Source organism: Colletes latitarsis, chromosome 1 (genome assembly GCF_051014445.1).
Source record: "Colletes latitarsis isolate SP2378_abdomen chromosome 1, iyColLati1, whole genome shotgun sequence".
Taxonomy (NCBI): domain Eukaryota; kingdom Metazoa; phylum Arthropoda; class Insecta; order Hymenoptera; family Colletidae; genus Colletes; species Colletes latitarsis.
The window spans coordinates 45760538-45777116 of record NC_135134.1 but is presented as its reverse complement, the minus strand read 5'-3'; the positions used below and the strand labels follow the sequence as shown (position 1 = coordinate 45777116).

General features: G+C 40.4%; 1 protein-coding gene and 1 long non-coding RNA gene across 5 annotated transcripts in view; one reads left to right on the top strand and one right to left on the bottom strand.

Moving 5' to 3' along the window:
* LOC143344744 (uncharacterized) overlaps nt 1–16579 on the top strand; it is a 462587-nt gene that overhangs the window by 41038 nt on the left and 404970 nt on the right. The window lies entirely within an intron of this gene.
* The window catches only part of Fhos (Formin homology 2 domain containing), a 272839-nt gene that overhangs the window by 52535 nt on the left and 203725 nt on the right, over nt 1–16579 (bottom strand). The window lies entirely within an intron of this gene.

The following is a 16579-nucleotide window of genomic DNA, read 5'->3' as shown; positions in this document are numbered from 1 at the left end:
CTCGTGGGAGTCGAGAGAGAAAAGCTCACACTTCCCTTCTCGTTCTTGAACAACTAATATCCGACATCCCGTCAACAGGTCTCCACTTGCCTCTGCTGACAGCTGCTGACCACTCCTGGAATTTCTGACAACGTATAACGATTACGACTGGCTACTGTTAGTCTCTCCCAGCCTCTGCTGACCGCTGCTGACCACTCCTGGAATTTCTAACAACGTATAACGATTACTACTGACGTCTGCCAGCCTCTGCTGGCCTCTGCTGACCGTTGCTGACCACTCCTGTTACTTCTGACAACGTATAACGATTACAACTGGCTACTGTTAGCCTCTCCCAGCCTCTGCTGGCCTCTGCTGACCATCGCTTATATTTCTGACAACGTATAACGATTGCTACTGACTTCTGCCTGCCTCCGCTGGGCTCTGCTGACCGCTACTGACCACTCCTGATACTTCTGACAATGTATAACGATTACAACTTGCTACTGCCTACCCCTGCTGGACTCTGCTTGCCACTGCTTGCCACTGCTAGCCTCTGCCGACCACAGCTGACCACCCCTGATGCTTTCGACAACGTATAACGATTACTACTTGTTACTGCTTGCCCCTGCTGGACTCTACTTGCCTCTGCATGCCTCTGCTGGCCTCCATTGCCTCTGCTGACCGCTGCTGACCACTGCTGACCACCGCTTATATTTCTGGCAACGTACAACGATTACTACTGGCTACTACCAGCCTCTGCTGACCTCTGCCAGCATCTCCCGACCTAAGATGGTCTCTACCAACATCTTCCAACGTCAGCTGACCATCGCTGACCACTGCTGACCGTTGCTGACAACTTGTGACATGATGTAATATAATATAATGTGTTTATATGTATTAAAGTTTTGTATAATGTAAATCTATGACATTAAATGATATAATTTCAAAGAATTCTATGTATTCTGATCATTTTTTACCCCTCTTTCCTTCTCCAAAGTCATTTCTAAGAATTCCTGAAAATTCGCGGATCCCTGAAACTTACCGGCGTCCCTGAAACTTCTCGGAATCCCTGAAATTTCCAAGAAGTTTCAGGCAGCGGCAAAAATTCCGGCCTGAATTTTTCGGCCAAAAATTTAAAGAGCTATTACGTAATATTATATAATATTACGTAACATTACGTAACATTACGTAATAGCTCTTTAAAATTTCTCGCGGCCAGAATTTTTCGGCAAAAATTACGTAATATTACGTAACATTATGTAATATTACGTAATATTACATAATAGCTCTTTAAAATTTTGCCGGCCGGAATTTTTCGGCGAAAATTACGTAATATTACGTAACATTATGTAATATTACGTAATATTACGTAATAGCTCTTCAAAATTTCTCGCGGCCGGAATTTTTCGGCAAAAATTATGTAATGTTACGTAATATTACGTAATATTACGTAATTCCTGGCGGCGGGAAATTTGAAATCTTTCCGGGGAACTTAGAAAATTTTAAAAGATTCGGAGTGTCTTATAACTAAGGGAATGATTTCGATAGGAAAAGAAGGGTAAAAATGATGGAAACACATAGAATTCTTTGAAATTATATCATTTATTGCCATAGATTTACATTAGACAACACTTTAATACATATAAACATATTATATTATATTACATCATGTCACAAGTTGTCAGCAACGGTCAGCAGTGGTCAGCGATGGTCAGCGATGGTCAGCGATGGTCAGCGATGGTCAGTTGACGTCGGGAGATGTTGGCAGAGGTCAGCAGAGGATGGCAGTAGCCAGTAGTAATCGTTGTACGTTGCCAGAAATATAAACGGTGGTCAGTAGTGGTCAGCAGCGGTCAGCAGAGGCCAGCTTAGGCCAGGGGACGCTGGCAGAGGTTAACAGAGGAAGGCAGGAGTCGTAGTAATCGTTGTACGTTGCCAGAAATATAAGCAGTGGTCAGCAGGGGCCAGCAGAAGCTGGGAGTGGCTAACAGTAGGCAGTCATAATCGTTATACGTTGTCAGAAGTAACAGGAGTGGTCAGTAGCGGTCAGCAGAGTCCAGCGGAGGAAGGCAGGAGTCGTAGTAATCGTTGTACGTTGCCAGAAATATAAGCGGTGGTCAGCAGAGGCCAGCAGTGGCAAGCAGAGATCACCAGGGGCGAATAGTAGCAAGTAGTAAGCGTTGTGTGTTGTCAAAAGCATCAGAGGTGGTCAGCAGCGGTCAGCAGAGACGAGCAGAGGCATGCAGTGGCAAGCAGAGATCAGCAGGGGCGAACAGTAGCATGTAGTAATTATTATACGATGTCAGAAGCATCAGGGGTGGTCAGCAGTGTTCAGCAGAGGCCAGCAAAGGCATGCACAGACAAGCAGAAACCTGCAAAGGCAAGCAGAGACTTGTAGGGGCATGCAGTAGTAAGTATTAATCGTTATACATTATCAGAAATACCTGCAGTGGTCAGTAGCGTTCGGCAGAGGCCAGGAAAGTTCAGCAGAGACAAGCACACGCTGACAGAGATCAGCAAAGACCAACAGAGGTTAGCAGAAGTCAGTAGTAATCGTTATAGGTTGTCAGAAATATAAGCGATGGTCAGCAGAGTCCAGCAGAGGCAAGCAGTGATCAGGAGCAGTCAGTAACAGTCGCTGTATGGTGTCAGAAGTTGTCGGGAGTCCTGTACTTTTGTCAGCACTGGTCATCAGAGGTCATCAGAGGAACATAGAAACCAGGAGTAATTTGCAGAGTTCAGTAATGAACTCTAGGAAAGGCAAGTAAAAATACCTGGGCAGTCGAGATTCCGTATCGTATGCCGTAGACGGGAGGTCGGATTTCAGTTGTTAAGAGCGAGAAGGCAAACGTGAGCCTTTCTCTCTCCACTCCCACGAGGCGATTCGAAATTACTTCGGGCAGCTTCGGAATAATCGAGAAAGAGGGCATGTGTCAGTTTGCCTTTGTCGACTTTCCGAAACTCTACGAGCTCACGTACGCGTGATCTGGTATGTGTGAGTAGGACACCGGGTGCTGAATCTGGCATCTCTGCTCTGGACTTTGGGTAACGTGCACGAGACAGTGCACACGTACCATCATACGGGATATTTTGCGTCTGTACGCGGACCCTGCCAATGCAAATGGGTTAAATCAGCGAAAACGCGTCACGAAACTGTCGGATAATGGAACTATTGTGTCGATCGAATGAAACTTTTCACCCGTGGAAAGATCGACCGGCTGGAAATTTACGTTTAATCCGTTCTACGTCGACTGCTCAAACTCGCTCGTTCTACTTGGTCGAACGTCTTTTTCGGCCGATTATCGGTGGCTCCGATTTGAAAGATTTCGAGTAATGCAATCTGGTATTAACGCGTTAGGCATTCGCTGACCAACGAAGGACGAATATTCACTCAAAACACGAGAAAAATTATCCTAGTTTCGTAACTGTTAACTGTTTCCATCTTTCTTGCTTGGACTGTGAATAAATTAAAAACTTCGAACATTACGATCACAGATACTGTTTACCATAGAGCACTCGTTCGCAGAAAGATTTCTTTCTTTGCTACAGTGTATAATAAATGATTCTATTATGATACAATTTTCCTTTGAACACATAACGAATACTATAGAATATGAAAAATTTTTTACAGCTACGAAATGTAAATACGCGGCACGGACAATAATACCACAGCGTTTTGAAAAGAATCTGGAATATTTATTGCTATGAAAATCTTATCGTCTCACAGAACAAGTGGTATTTGCGCCTTCAATAGCGAACAATGAGCGCGTTAAATCCAGTGAATCGCGTTATTGTTGTAGATTGTATAGTCGAAATCCGTTTCGCGTTTCGTGCGTAGAATCCGGAATGCGGCTCGGTTTGCTGCAAGTGGAAATTATAGATTTAGATCATTACGATAAAACGCAGGATTCTCTACGCTTCTAGCAAAGAAAATTAAATATCATGACAGGGCCTGTAATATTCTGACCTTATTTTTATCTGGAATGTAACGAATACGCGTGCGGAATGAAATTGGGCCTTAATGTTAAATGAAATAGTCATCGACTCTAACGATGTCGCATATGGAATTAATAATTACATATATTATCGTGAAATGCAACCTGTTTAGTTAATAGTAAAAATTATTACGCGGAGTATCCGTTAATCAGAGCATGTCCAATAACTCGGGCACCTTACTTATTAATAAATCGTAGTGTTTGCGCTAGAAAATATTTAATTGCTAAATAATCAGCGAAATTTGTAGGGGCCGACAGCTGCAATAATGCGCTGCATTAGTTACTTTTAGAATGTAGTTATAACACGGTGGGTTCCAGGATTCGCTACACAGGGTAACAAAACCTCGAACTAGTTGCTCGGAGAACTCCGATTGAGCGGTAGACGTTACCGAGAACTGTATGTGTGTATACAGACTGTTCTTGGCATAGTCAGCCGACTTCGGTTAGTCACATAAACAAGCTTTACTTCTAGATCAGCGGCTCTAGGTACCCGGGACGCTCGATCGGTTATGCCAACCATTCCCTGAAGCTTCCAGGCTCATGAACTTTCAGAACATTTAGCGCGACTAGGATGTCGAGTTATGGTAGAACGATAGCTATTAGTTATCGAAGGATTTCTTATCCTCGGCCACTGGATAACGTTACGGTTAATGGGGGAATCAACATCATCTAAAATACAATCGTAGCGAGTCGAAGTCACGTCGAACTTGCGTCTTTTCTATTAACGACGCGATCAGTCATTTGTTCGGAAACATATTTAATTTTATACATTAGATTCTGAAACCTTCGTATATTTCAACGAAGAAAGTAATGATATTTTAATTTGTATCGCGCATATATTTTATCCTTCGAGCAAGACGCTGATATTGTTAACTGTACATTCACAATTAAATTACGTTAACGTCGAGTCGTTCGTCTTCGAAGTAGGTTACACGACGACATGAAATGTGGATCGCCGTGAAATTCGTTAGAGCGAGATTCAGTCGAGTCATTGTTAAATTAAACATCAAGAAGTTCGAAACGCTGAAAACGTTAACTATTTTGTTGTATCTCTTTCTTTAAAACATACTTCTTCCGTATGTATATTCATCAAAAATGATTGTAATTGACCCCTGCAATCGGAAATAATTTTTTCAGAATGATTTGAAATTTTTTAATTTCGTCGAAAAATTTCTGCACCTTCTCGAATTTTTTTCTCGAAAGTGCGTAGGATTTCGGGAGTATGTGTATTGACAAAAAATGATCGTAATTGACACTCCTAGCTAGAAATAATTTTTTTAGAACGATTTCAAATTTCTTAATTTTCTCGAAAAATTTCACACCTTCTCGAATTTTTTTCTCGAAAGTGCGTAGGATTTCGGGAGTATGTGTATTGACAAAAAATGATCATAATTGACACTCCTAGCTAGAAATAATTTTTTTAGAACGATTTGAAATATTTTAATTTTGTCGAAAAATTTCACACCTTCTCGAATTTTTTCTCGAAAGTGGATAGGATTTCGAGGGTATGTCTAATAACCAAAAATGATTGTAATTGACCCCTGCAACTAAATATAATTTTTTTAGAACGATTTGAAAATTTTTTTTTCGTCGAAAAATTTAGGCATCTATCCCCGTCGATTTTTCTTAAAAATTCGTTTTCCAGTTTTCATCATTTTGTTTGATACCCTACAGAAAAGTTGTCTAATACTTTTTTGTAGGTACCCATGAGCTCCACTTCAGAAAAAAGTTTCATTGCAATATATTCACTATTGTAGGAGTATTGGCTGTTTGAAAATTGGACCAGTTTTATGTGGTTTTTCTCATTTTACAGGGTCAAAGAACAACTTTTTCATTATTGTTAGAATTTCTACATATTCTCCATTAAAATACGCGTAGTTTGCTTTTTTAAACATTAAAATCGTCCAATCCGTTCAGGAGTTATGGTGTTTTAAAGATACGCATGAAAATTCAGGGAAACATATCAATGGTATGGTCAGACATGCAATTTTCGGTAATGAATTTTTTTCTCGAAAATGGTTAGGAATTCGGAGATATGTCTATTCACAAAAAATGATTGTAATTAACCCCTGCATACGAAAATAATTTTTTCAGAATGATTTGAAATTTTTTTTTTTCGTCGAAAAATTTCTGTACCTTTCCATTTTTTTCCCCGAATTCGTTTTGGATTTTTAACAAATTTCCATAGCGTTGCACAATGATGATGTTTAGTACTTTTCGGTAGATTTCTAGTAGATCTACTGCACTTACTGTTTAACATTTCGACATAGAACGAACTTGTCTTTGAATTCCTGAGCTTCTTTGCATTATAATTTATTACGCTCCTTTCGTATCTTTCGATCTAGAACTATAACTCTTTCAACGACCCGTAATATATGCGAAATATGGCACGAACACGTACGAAAGTTGTTAAAAACGGCGTCAACGAAAACGTAGAAAATAAGCTACGAGAGAAAAATTAATTACAAACTAGATGGAACCCTTGAACTTTACTGATAAGGAACACGCAACGTTGGCGAAATTTAATTATCGCCGCCCCTGCTTTCGCGTTTAAAAAAAAAGTAACATGACAGAGCAATGTCGTTTACGCGATACTCCGATAATCGCTAGGCTGTGACTGCGCTTCCATGGAATTTTTTTGCTTCTTAAAATTAAAATACTCAAAAGTTCTTTTCGCGAAACGGAGATTTGTTAAAAAATCTCGAGCATTTACGAGCGCGATCATTAATCGCTTATTATGTAGCATATTCTCGTACAGTGGCAATTTATTGTCGATGGAAAAATAGAAGAAGGGTGAATGTTAATACGGTTATTATGCTGATGATAAACATTACGCGGCATAATGTGTTTAGCAGTCGCCGTTGTACCGCGCGCCGGTGATTTAACGTAACAACACCAGCACGTAAATTTAGCAATTTGCATGGTGCCGCGTATTCCTCAAATGTCTTCCTGTGCGCGAATTTATATCGCTGCTTTTAATCCAATTCATCTGAAACCGTTTCCACGCGGGGAAAAATAGCCTGGGCCAACGCAATCCAGAAAAAAAAGAGAGGGCGCGTTAATGGATAAAAAGATAAAGGCGCGATCTATAATGAGCATTTATATGCATGGCGTGTCGAATATCAAGGCAACGTTCACCCGTAACAGTATTGGACATCATTTGGGACAGTGTTTCTCAAACGACACGCGAAAATACCGAATAAAATGCAATGGAACCTTCGTTACCTCTAACAAAACGGATATAAAACTGTTCGAATAAGGGGAATTTTCGAACAATAAAAATTAAAATTGAAATTGAGTTAAAAGGCAAATTTTCATCGTAACTACGATAATATTTATTAAACTTTGTGGGCCTGAGAACCAACAGTACGAAATTTAAAAATTTTACAAAGGCGTGAACACTGTTACAAAAACTAGTTGGGACTTTAAGATTCTTTAAGAAAGAAGAGAGAATAAAAGATTATATTAGGAGAACGACTATCGATTCAAACTAATCGATTAGTCTTCAAAGAAGTTGTGATCTTGATTCGTAGCTTTCGTAAGGTAGAACTTTTGATCGCCTTAAAGCACTCCAGTACCTTCTACTTCGATTGAATAGGGTCTGTACTTGAATCGCATATAACACTTTCCGAATCCATTCATTTTCAAAAAGCCTTTTCTTAATTATTTCCTGGCATCGTGTTTCCTTTGAAGATGCTTTTAACTGCACTATCACGTAATTGAAATTGAAAATATTTAATAGTAAATGAGGTTTGGAAGCTCAAAAAAATTTTTAAACGAAAGTTGAGATGCAACCAACCGTATTATAAATGTAAAAAAGGAATATATTCTCGATGCAAACAAAACGCGAGCCTCAGAGATGGGCTAAGAAAGTGGAACGATCCATTTCGAGACCGACCCGTATAAAAATCATACGAACAGGGCAATCTAAATAATTCTACGTACGAAAATAAGTTGAAAATGCAGACTCTAACTTGTTTGTATAATGCTTTGTTTTTGGGATAATCCAACTCGAATATTTGTTACATGTACGATCGAGTACGATTTGGCTGGCGCGTCTGATCATTATTTACTGTTTCTACTTGCGCTGACGTGCAAGTCGCGCGTTAGACGAATATTCGAGCTCGATTTTCTCGAGAACGAAACATTGCACGATTAAATGTTACCCTACATTTTCGACTTATCTTCGAACGTAGAATCTCTTGTGTTTTACGTTTGGTTTCACGAGCATTGTGGGTGGTAGTAGTTTGAGAAACACTGTTCGCGGGGAACATCACGTTCCAAGCATCGACGTCGCAATCGTAGCGTCGCTTCATTGGTACAATCGCGCCGGTAATGACAATAATTGTAAAGCGATTTAAGCGCGCAACGGTCGCGGGCATTAGCCGACCCGTTATCATTATACCGGCCATAAGTTACGCCGCGAAATCTAATTAGAAGCACGCGAGAGCGTAGATCGCGTCGAGCGTAATCATCGACTATCAGTGGCCACGTCCTGTCGCGATACATATTATAATCACTAAATGGCCGATGTGCCGCAAATGTTCCACGCGAGACGAACGAGGCGACCGCGAAAGAGCTGCCATAATTTTTCCGCGCGAAAAATCCACCGACAGCCTCGCGACGTCGCGTGGAAGCACTCTCGTGTTACCATTTTCTATTTTTCCCCCCCTTTGTCGACGAGGAAGGAAAAAAATAAAAGAGGAGAATGAAAAAAGCTGGAGGAGCAGCTAAAGGAGGGACAAAACAGTGGAAGCTGCAACGACATTGCGTCCAACGGCACAGAAAACGTTTCCCCCTGTGATTTAGAATCATAATCCGTACGCGTACTGGAAACTCGATTTCCACGAATTCGGTCGCCCGCGGACACGTTCCACTCTGGGATCGAATGAAAGATTACTCGAGCAATTTTATATATCTCGAAAATTTTCGACGGAATTAATCCAAAGCAAACTCCTTAAAAAGAATTTTTATATAAATTCAGGCCATATTAGTCAGCGACTCTCTAAGAAGATGTATTAAATTTTTATTATGGGTTTACCTTTTCAAGAGACTTTAATTCGTATGATGCATAATGTAATGTACGAATAAATCAAAATGTTGAATATTTCTTTGTAGGTTCGCAGAACAAATCTGATGACTGGTAAAAGATTCTCTAATCGAGGAACCATGATTTTCGCGACTTGTAAGCCGCTGTTTTTTCTCGAATTCGCGCGGGGGATGGATACCGTGAGCTTTACGCCGATGAAAATATGCAAATGTCGGGCGAAGTCGCGGGATTTCACGTTCATGGGGCCGATCAGCAGGTCGAATTCCTATTCGCGCGTTATTCCATACAGAATGCACACCGAACGTATCCTCTGATTTACATGGTTCCGCGGCCGCGGGAAAATGCATCCACGAGCATGATTCAAAGCAATGATCCCCGCGTATTATACCGCGCACAAATTTTCCCACCTTTGTGTTTCTCCTCGCGAAATTCTATAGATTATCGCGGTGAAGTTATGCGGCGAACAAAGCTTGGCATTTCCTTTGATAAATTCCATAAACGTTATGTGCTCTTCTAATTCTCTGCTCTTTTCTTCGCCCGGGAACTTCCTCTTCTGGAACGACGAGATCCTGAACTACTTTCTGTCTCTCGAAGGCAACGCGCGGAGCAAAAATACCGGACGATGGAGTGTTAAGCTAGTGAAACGACATAGGAGAGAAACAGCCAATCACTGCCCTTGAATGGCCAGTATTTTATCTGTCCAGAACAGTAATTAAAGTAGCGCCAATTCCGTGTTTCCTTTTACCTTTTCACTCGTAAAGAAAGACATGTTCTTTGACAATGACGACGATTTTTATTACTCTTTTGTGTACTGGCAAATACAGATTGGTCCACACGTTTTGAACGAAGTTAAAATTTGCAAACTTATAGTCGATCATGGATAGAAGTATGTTTAAACAATTGCAAACTTTTGAAGTACTTAAACTTGGATTAACAAACCTCTTCAAACTGTTGCAAACGTATGAATGTAACAAAATTAAAAATTCCAGACCTATGGTTAGAAGCAATTTGAGATAGTCACAAACGTTGGAACGTATAAAATCTGAAATTAACAAACCTCCTCAAACGGGTGCAAATGTACGATGTATGTATGTATATTCATAAAAAATGATTGTAATTGACCCCTGTAATCGAAAATAATTTTTCCAGAACGATTTGAGATTTTTTAATTTTGGCGAAAAATTTCTGCACCTTCTCGAATTTTTTTCTCGAAAGTGGGTAGGATTTCAAGGGTATGTGTAATGACCAAAAATGATTGTAATTGACGCTTGCAACTAAATATAATTTCTTTAGAACGATTTGAAATTTTTTAATTTTCTCGAAAAATTTCACACCTTCTGGAATTTTTTTCTCGAAAGTGGATAGGATTTCGAGGGTATGTCTAATAACTAAAAATGATTGTAATTGACCCCTGCAACTAAATATAATTTTTTTAGAACGATTTGAAAATTTTTTTTTCGTCGAAAAATTTAGACACCTACCCCCTGTCGATTTTTCTTAAAAATTCGTCTTTCATTTTCAATCATTTTGTTTGATGCCCTACAGAAAAGTTGTCTACTACTTTTTTGTGGGTACCCATGAGCTCTACTTCAGAAAAAAGTTTCATTGAAATATATTCACTATTGTAGGAGTATTGGCTGTTTGAAAATTGGACCAGTTTTATGTGGTTTTTCTCATTTTACAGGGTAAAGGAACAACTTTTTCATTATTGTTAGAATTTCTACATATTCTCCATTAAAATTTGCGTAGTTTGCTTTTTTAAACATTAAAATCGTCCAATCCGTTCAGAAGTTATGACGTTTTAAAGATTCGCATGAAAATTCAGGGAAACACATCAATAGTATGGTCAGACGTTACATTTTCAGTAATGAATTTTTTTCTCGAAAATGGTTAGGAATTCGGAGGTATGTCTACCCACCAAAAATGATTGTAATTGACCCCTGCAATCAAAAATAATTTTTTCAGAATGATTTGAAATTTTTTTTTTCGTCGTAAAATTTCTGCACTTTTCCATTTTTTTTCCTGAATTCATTTTGGATTTTTAATAAATTTTCACATTTTGAAACATTTTGACATAGGACGCACTTGTCTTTGAATTCCTGAGCTTCTTTGCATTATAATTTATTACGCTTCTTGCATATCTTTTGATCTAGAACTATAACTACTCAAACGGGTGCAAATGTACGAACATATCAAAATTAAAAATTCGAAATCAATATTCGATCACGAATAAAAGCAATTTCAGATAGTCACAAACGTTTGTACATATAAAATTTGAAATTAACAAACCTCTTCAAACGGCTGCAAACGTGCGAACGTAGAAAAATGAAAAATTGCAGATCTATATTCGGCTACTCGAAACGACAGGGGATTCAAGGCGATTCGAGCGTCGTTTTCGGACCGAAAATTTGGTGAATGCACTGTTTTTCGAGAACTAGACACTTGGCACGATCCGAAGGGATGACATAATTTAGAGCGAATCGCGTTTTTCAGGGGCCGTTAGTTTTGGTGTCAAGTTCGTCGCAGAAACGCGCACCACGCTTTGCCAAGCCGTCTCCTCGACGATATCGTGCTTAATCGTGCACGAGGCACGGGTTTATCGTTCCAACTCGACCGAACAGATGTTTTATGCTCGAAATTCAGATTACGTCGCCATTTTCGCGGCTTTTTGCTGAACGACGTTGATCGCTTCGAAGAGAGTTAGCAGTCAGAATTGGGATAAAAAGCACATACACAAAATGCGTATTGTAAAACTCTCGAAAAACCTGTTTAAACGTTAGGTCAAAGAGGAATATTTTTATATATGTTTTTTAATAAATTAATTCCAAACATGGCCTTGAAAATTCTATCGAAAATATAGAAGAATGTTGATTCACAGTCTCACAATTGGACAAGATGTAATTTTGTTCCATGCACCGAGTCAGAGATCCGTTGGTTCCGATCGAGTTAGGGTAGAAGTGGAAACTGTTGGAGCGTCTGTACTTTAATGAGCCAATATCAAGGAAAACGTCGCTATAATCAACCAGCTCTGACACAGTAATACGTTGACGCAATCTGTGCGTCGCTGGATTATAAAGTAGGAGGCCCCCTTCGAGTCTACTCGTAATAAATTTCCTGTTTACCGAGAGATAAGGAACGCACAATGAGTTTCCCCTAAATTAGACAGTTAACAGTGCGGGCTGTCCCGAGTGGCCTTTCCAAAAGCGACACCGTTAAAACGTTGTTTAATTTATGCGCGCGATAAACGTAAACGCCAAATTGTTTTATGAATTACGTTATCTGGTTTACTACGCCGCTTATCGAGAACTCTTGGTTGCTCAATATTCGCTTAATCTTAATTGACTTGGTCGGACAACTGCTAAGCCCCTTTTGCCTTCCCCCAACCTCCTTGCAAACAGTCGTAAAAGGATCTCGTTGAACCTCTGCATCTAATCTAATTCGTCTTGGTACAATGAAGTCGTTTCAGGAGATTCAGAAACGTGTCAAAAGAGAACGTCATTTAGAATCGACGAACAATTAATACGATAGGTCGACCAACAGATTCTAAGAGCGTTATACGAAAATGACTTAAGATGTTTAGGAGGTTGATTAATGACGATAATATATCGTTCTACTTGTTCAATAAATGTCACTCCTCGTACGTATTTGAAGAAGTTTGGAACGATAGGTACATTTGTTATTTAAACCAAGTCAGCGATTATTAATTACTACGAACACGAGATTACACTCCAACGTTACTGACGCAGAACCGAACAAGTGTCATTTATTATGCAGTTTTATTGGAATCTCGGACAATCAATGCGGAAATACACTTCTGAAAATTGAATCTCTTGAAAACAAAAGTAAAGGAAACACGACTATCATTAGCGACGAGGAAGTGGATTGCCTTGTACTACGACTACGCCGGACGACACGTGTCTTTTACATCGCGACAGAAATTACAATTCAGATGAGAAATATTAATGAGAATTTCTCAGAAGTTAAATCGATCAACATTTTTTTTCGGTACATATCGTAAATTAAGCAAGTATTTATTCTCGTTTCTGTATAAGTGTAAGTAACAAGAACTGAAGGAAACGCGTTTAGGTACACACGTATGTACATTTACTTTCTGGATCACGTTACGGTTCTCTATCCCGGTGTCTTTTGAAAGAGAGCCGAAACGTTGCCAAGCAAATAAACGTATCCACGTTTTCGACAATTTCCGTTACTCCTGCAAGGAAAGATAAATACTTTCCCTCTGTATAAATGAAATTGTAACTGCAATTGCAAAATTTGTAAACGACTTTGACACATAAAAATTTATAAGTTACCCTTTCATAATTTTTGTTTGTTCAAAATTATGGATGGACTAATTTTTGTCTCAAAACACTGGGTATCTCGATCTCTTAATTCTGATACTACAGGAGTGATTCTTAAAATGAACCTCCGGATGCAATTCGAAAAAATTATGGTTCTCGAAGAAGCGAGAATGGCTCCAAACGTCGATAAATACAGCAATGATTCTTAAGACGAACTCCAGACGTGATTCGTAAGTTGAACATTTGAACATCGACAAAAGACGAATGCTTATAAATATATCTGGTGTCGAACTTCGCCTCCGTTGTACGAAAGATGAACACACCGATCTCAGAACGACGTTCATTTTAAGAATCATTATCGTACCGACGTTCGATACCATAATTTCGGTCTGACAGAAACAGTCGTGACTCGTAAGTTGAACATTTGAACGTCGACAAAAGACGAATGCTTATAAATATATCTGGTGTCGAACTTCGCCTCCGTTGTACGAAAGATGAACGCACCGATCTCAGAATGACGTTCATTTTAAGAATCATTACCGTACCGACGTTCGATACCATAATTTCGGACTGACAGAAACAGTCGTGACTCGTAAGTTGAACATTTGAACGTCGACAAAAGACGAATGCTTATAAATATATCTGGTGTCGAACTTCGCCTCCATTGTACGAAAGATGAACGCACCGATCTCAGAACGACGTTCATTTTAAGAATCATTACCGTACCGGCGTTCGATACCATAATTTCGGTCTGACATAAACAGTCGTGACTCGTAAGTTGAACATTTGAACATCGACAAAAGACGAATGCTGATAAATATATCTGGTATCAAACTTCGCCTCCGTTGTACGAAAGATGAACGCACCGATCTCAGAACGACGTTCATTTTAAGAATCATTACCGTACCGGCGTTCGATGCCATAGTTTCGGTCTGACAGAAACAGCAGGTGAACGCGGGACGAGGGAACGGATGGTGTCGTCTCCGTGGAGCGATTTTTCCCCGAGTGGTTGGAGAAGTTTCGTGATCCGGGGGTCTCTCGAGGTCCCGGAGGACCGGTTCGGTATACAATATACTCGAGGTCTCGCGAGATCGAAGACGAGAGAGGTGGCTCTCTTCGTTATCGGAGCCGTAAAGAGAACAGAGCGGAGCCACAAGTGGGTTGCGGCGCAACTAGCCAGACCCGACGCGGAATTGGCCTTCTTGCGCGTTGTTCGCCCGGGAAGGTTTACGGAGCACTCGAGCGGGCTGCGTCGAGGCGAGGCACTCGAAACGCGATCAAAGGGTGCATTCATAATCTGCAACGTATCGCGGTTTCGCCCGCGGAGCCGCGCAGCTTTTGTAAACATCGAGCGTTAACGGCGCAGTTCCGCGAGCGTGTTAAGAAGATGTATCCAGAGATGCCAGATGGAGTCCTGGATGCACCAGGGACACCTCATTCCACTTTCTCACACTATGCCAGATGACGCGTACGTGAGCTCGTAGAGTTTCGGATAGTCGACAAAGGCAAACTGTCACATGTCCTCTTTCTCGATTCTCCGAAGCCTTTTAAGTCTATATAGGCGCACATAAGCAAAGTACCATAACGAAACAAAAATTTTGTGAAATTTTTTTACGGAAATACACGTTTTTAGACCCGCTGATTATATTTTCATTATTGAAAGAAAAAGAAATTTTTTCTTATTATTCCTATGTATGGGCGTACATGTGTACATACATATCATGTCGGTAGTTGTCAGTAGGGCCAGCAATAGCCAGTAGCTGTGGTTATGTGTTGTCAACAGTTGTCAGGAGTCGTGTGCTGTTGTTAGCAGTGGTCAGCAAAGGCGAACAGGGGCTAGAAATTTTTCTTTCATTATGGTACTTTGCTTATGTGCGCCTACATAGGTCAGAAAGTAGAAATGCCTGGACAATCGAGATTCCAAATCGTATTCTGTTGACGTGAAGTCGGATTTTAGTTGTTGAAGAGCGAGAAGGAAGAAAATTACTTGGGGCAGCTTCGGAGAATCGAAAAAGAGGGCATGTGTCAGTTTGCCTTTGTCGACTCTACGAAACTCCACGAGCTCACGTACATATGCGTGATCTAGCATACTGTGAGGAAGTGGAATGAGTTCATGGTGCTCTCAGGGTTCCGTCTGGCATCTCTGGATGTATCTTCCATCAGCCGTGCGGGACGCGTATTACGGAAAATACGCGTTGAAACGCGCCGGAGACTTAGGAGGGAAACGCGGAGGGGAAGGACGAAGTTTCTGAAGCCGACTCGGTTTGGCGAAGGCGTTGATGCGCCGCTCGTTAGGCGCTGTTAGCCGCCTTACGACGGTATTATCTTATCGGTGTTTACGAAAGCGTCGGAGACGTACGACGTCCTCGCGTTCGAAGAGAAATCCAGACACCGAATGCACAAACTCGACCGACGACGCTCGCTATTATGGATTTGCACGCCATGTTCACTGTTTCCAATGGAACGATACCGATAACGCCCGCGACTTGGCATTAATTCGAATCGGTGACTTCCTTTGACCTATCAAACAGGCCAACGATAACTTTCCAGGCGTGGAAGTTGGATACGATTCACTTTTTAACGAAGACGAGATTGCTATTAGAAATAGGTCTTTACACTAAACTTTGTCGTTATTTGAAACACTTAGTTCAGTTTGGAAGAAACACACCCACAGACCCAATCGATTCTATTCATTGTCTAAATAAGCCAAGGAAGATGAAACGCAACACGCACGTCGATGGGTTTTGTAAATGAAAGAAAACTCTCTTTTTGAAAGAGACAAACCAACAATAGCGATAATCTAAACATATAGAGGAATGATTCCTAAAATGAACCCTAGACGCGATTCGTAAGTTGAACTGGGAGGATTCATTATCCATTAGAGGATTAGAGTGACTGACTAGGGATTGTAATTTCATCAAAGTGCAAAATTTAGTTCTAGGAAACGCCTCGAGGTATGTTTAAAGTCGACTTCAAAATTGATAGACACCATTGTTGCAGTTTCTACTAGGTGGCCATCTTCAGATGCAGACATCTGTCTCGGAAGTTCCCTTCGAACGCTTCAGCGATCAAAGCGACGGAGGATGGATAAAAGACGCAGGTCGACCGCAGAAGAGATTTGAAATTTGTAGAAACTATTTAAACACAGAAATAATAAAACGATCTTTGAGTTATAGTCGCTTTGTTTCAATAATTCTCGATGGAAACAAAGCCAGCGTGACCGATTCGAGATATATATAATTAATGTTTGATAT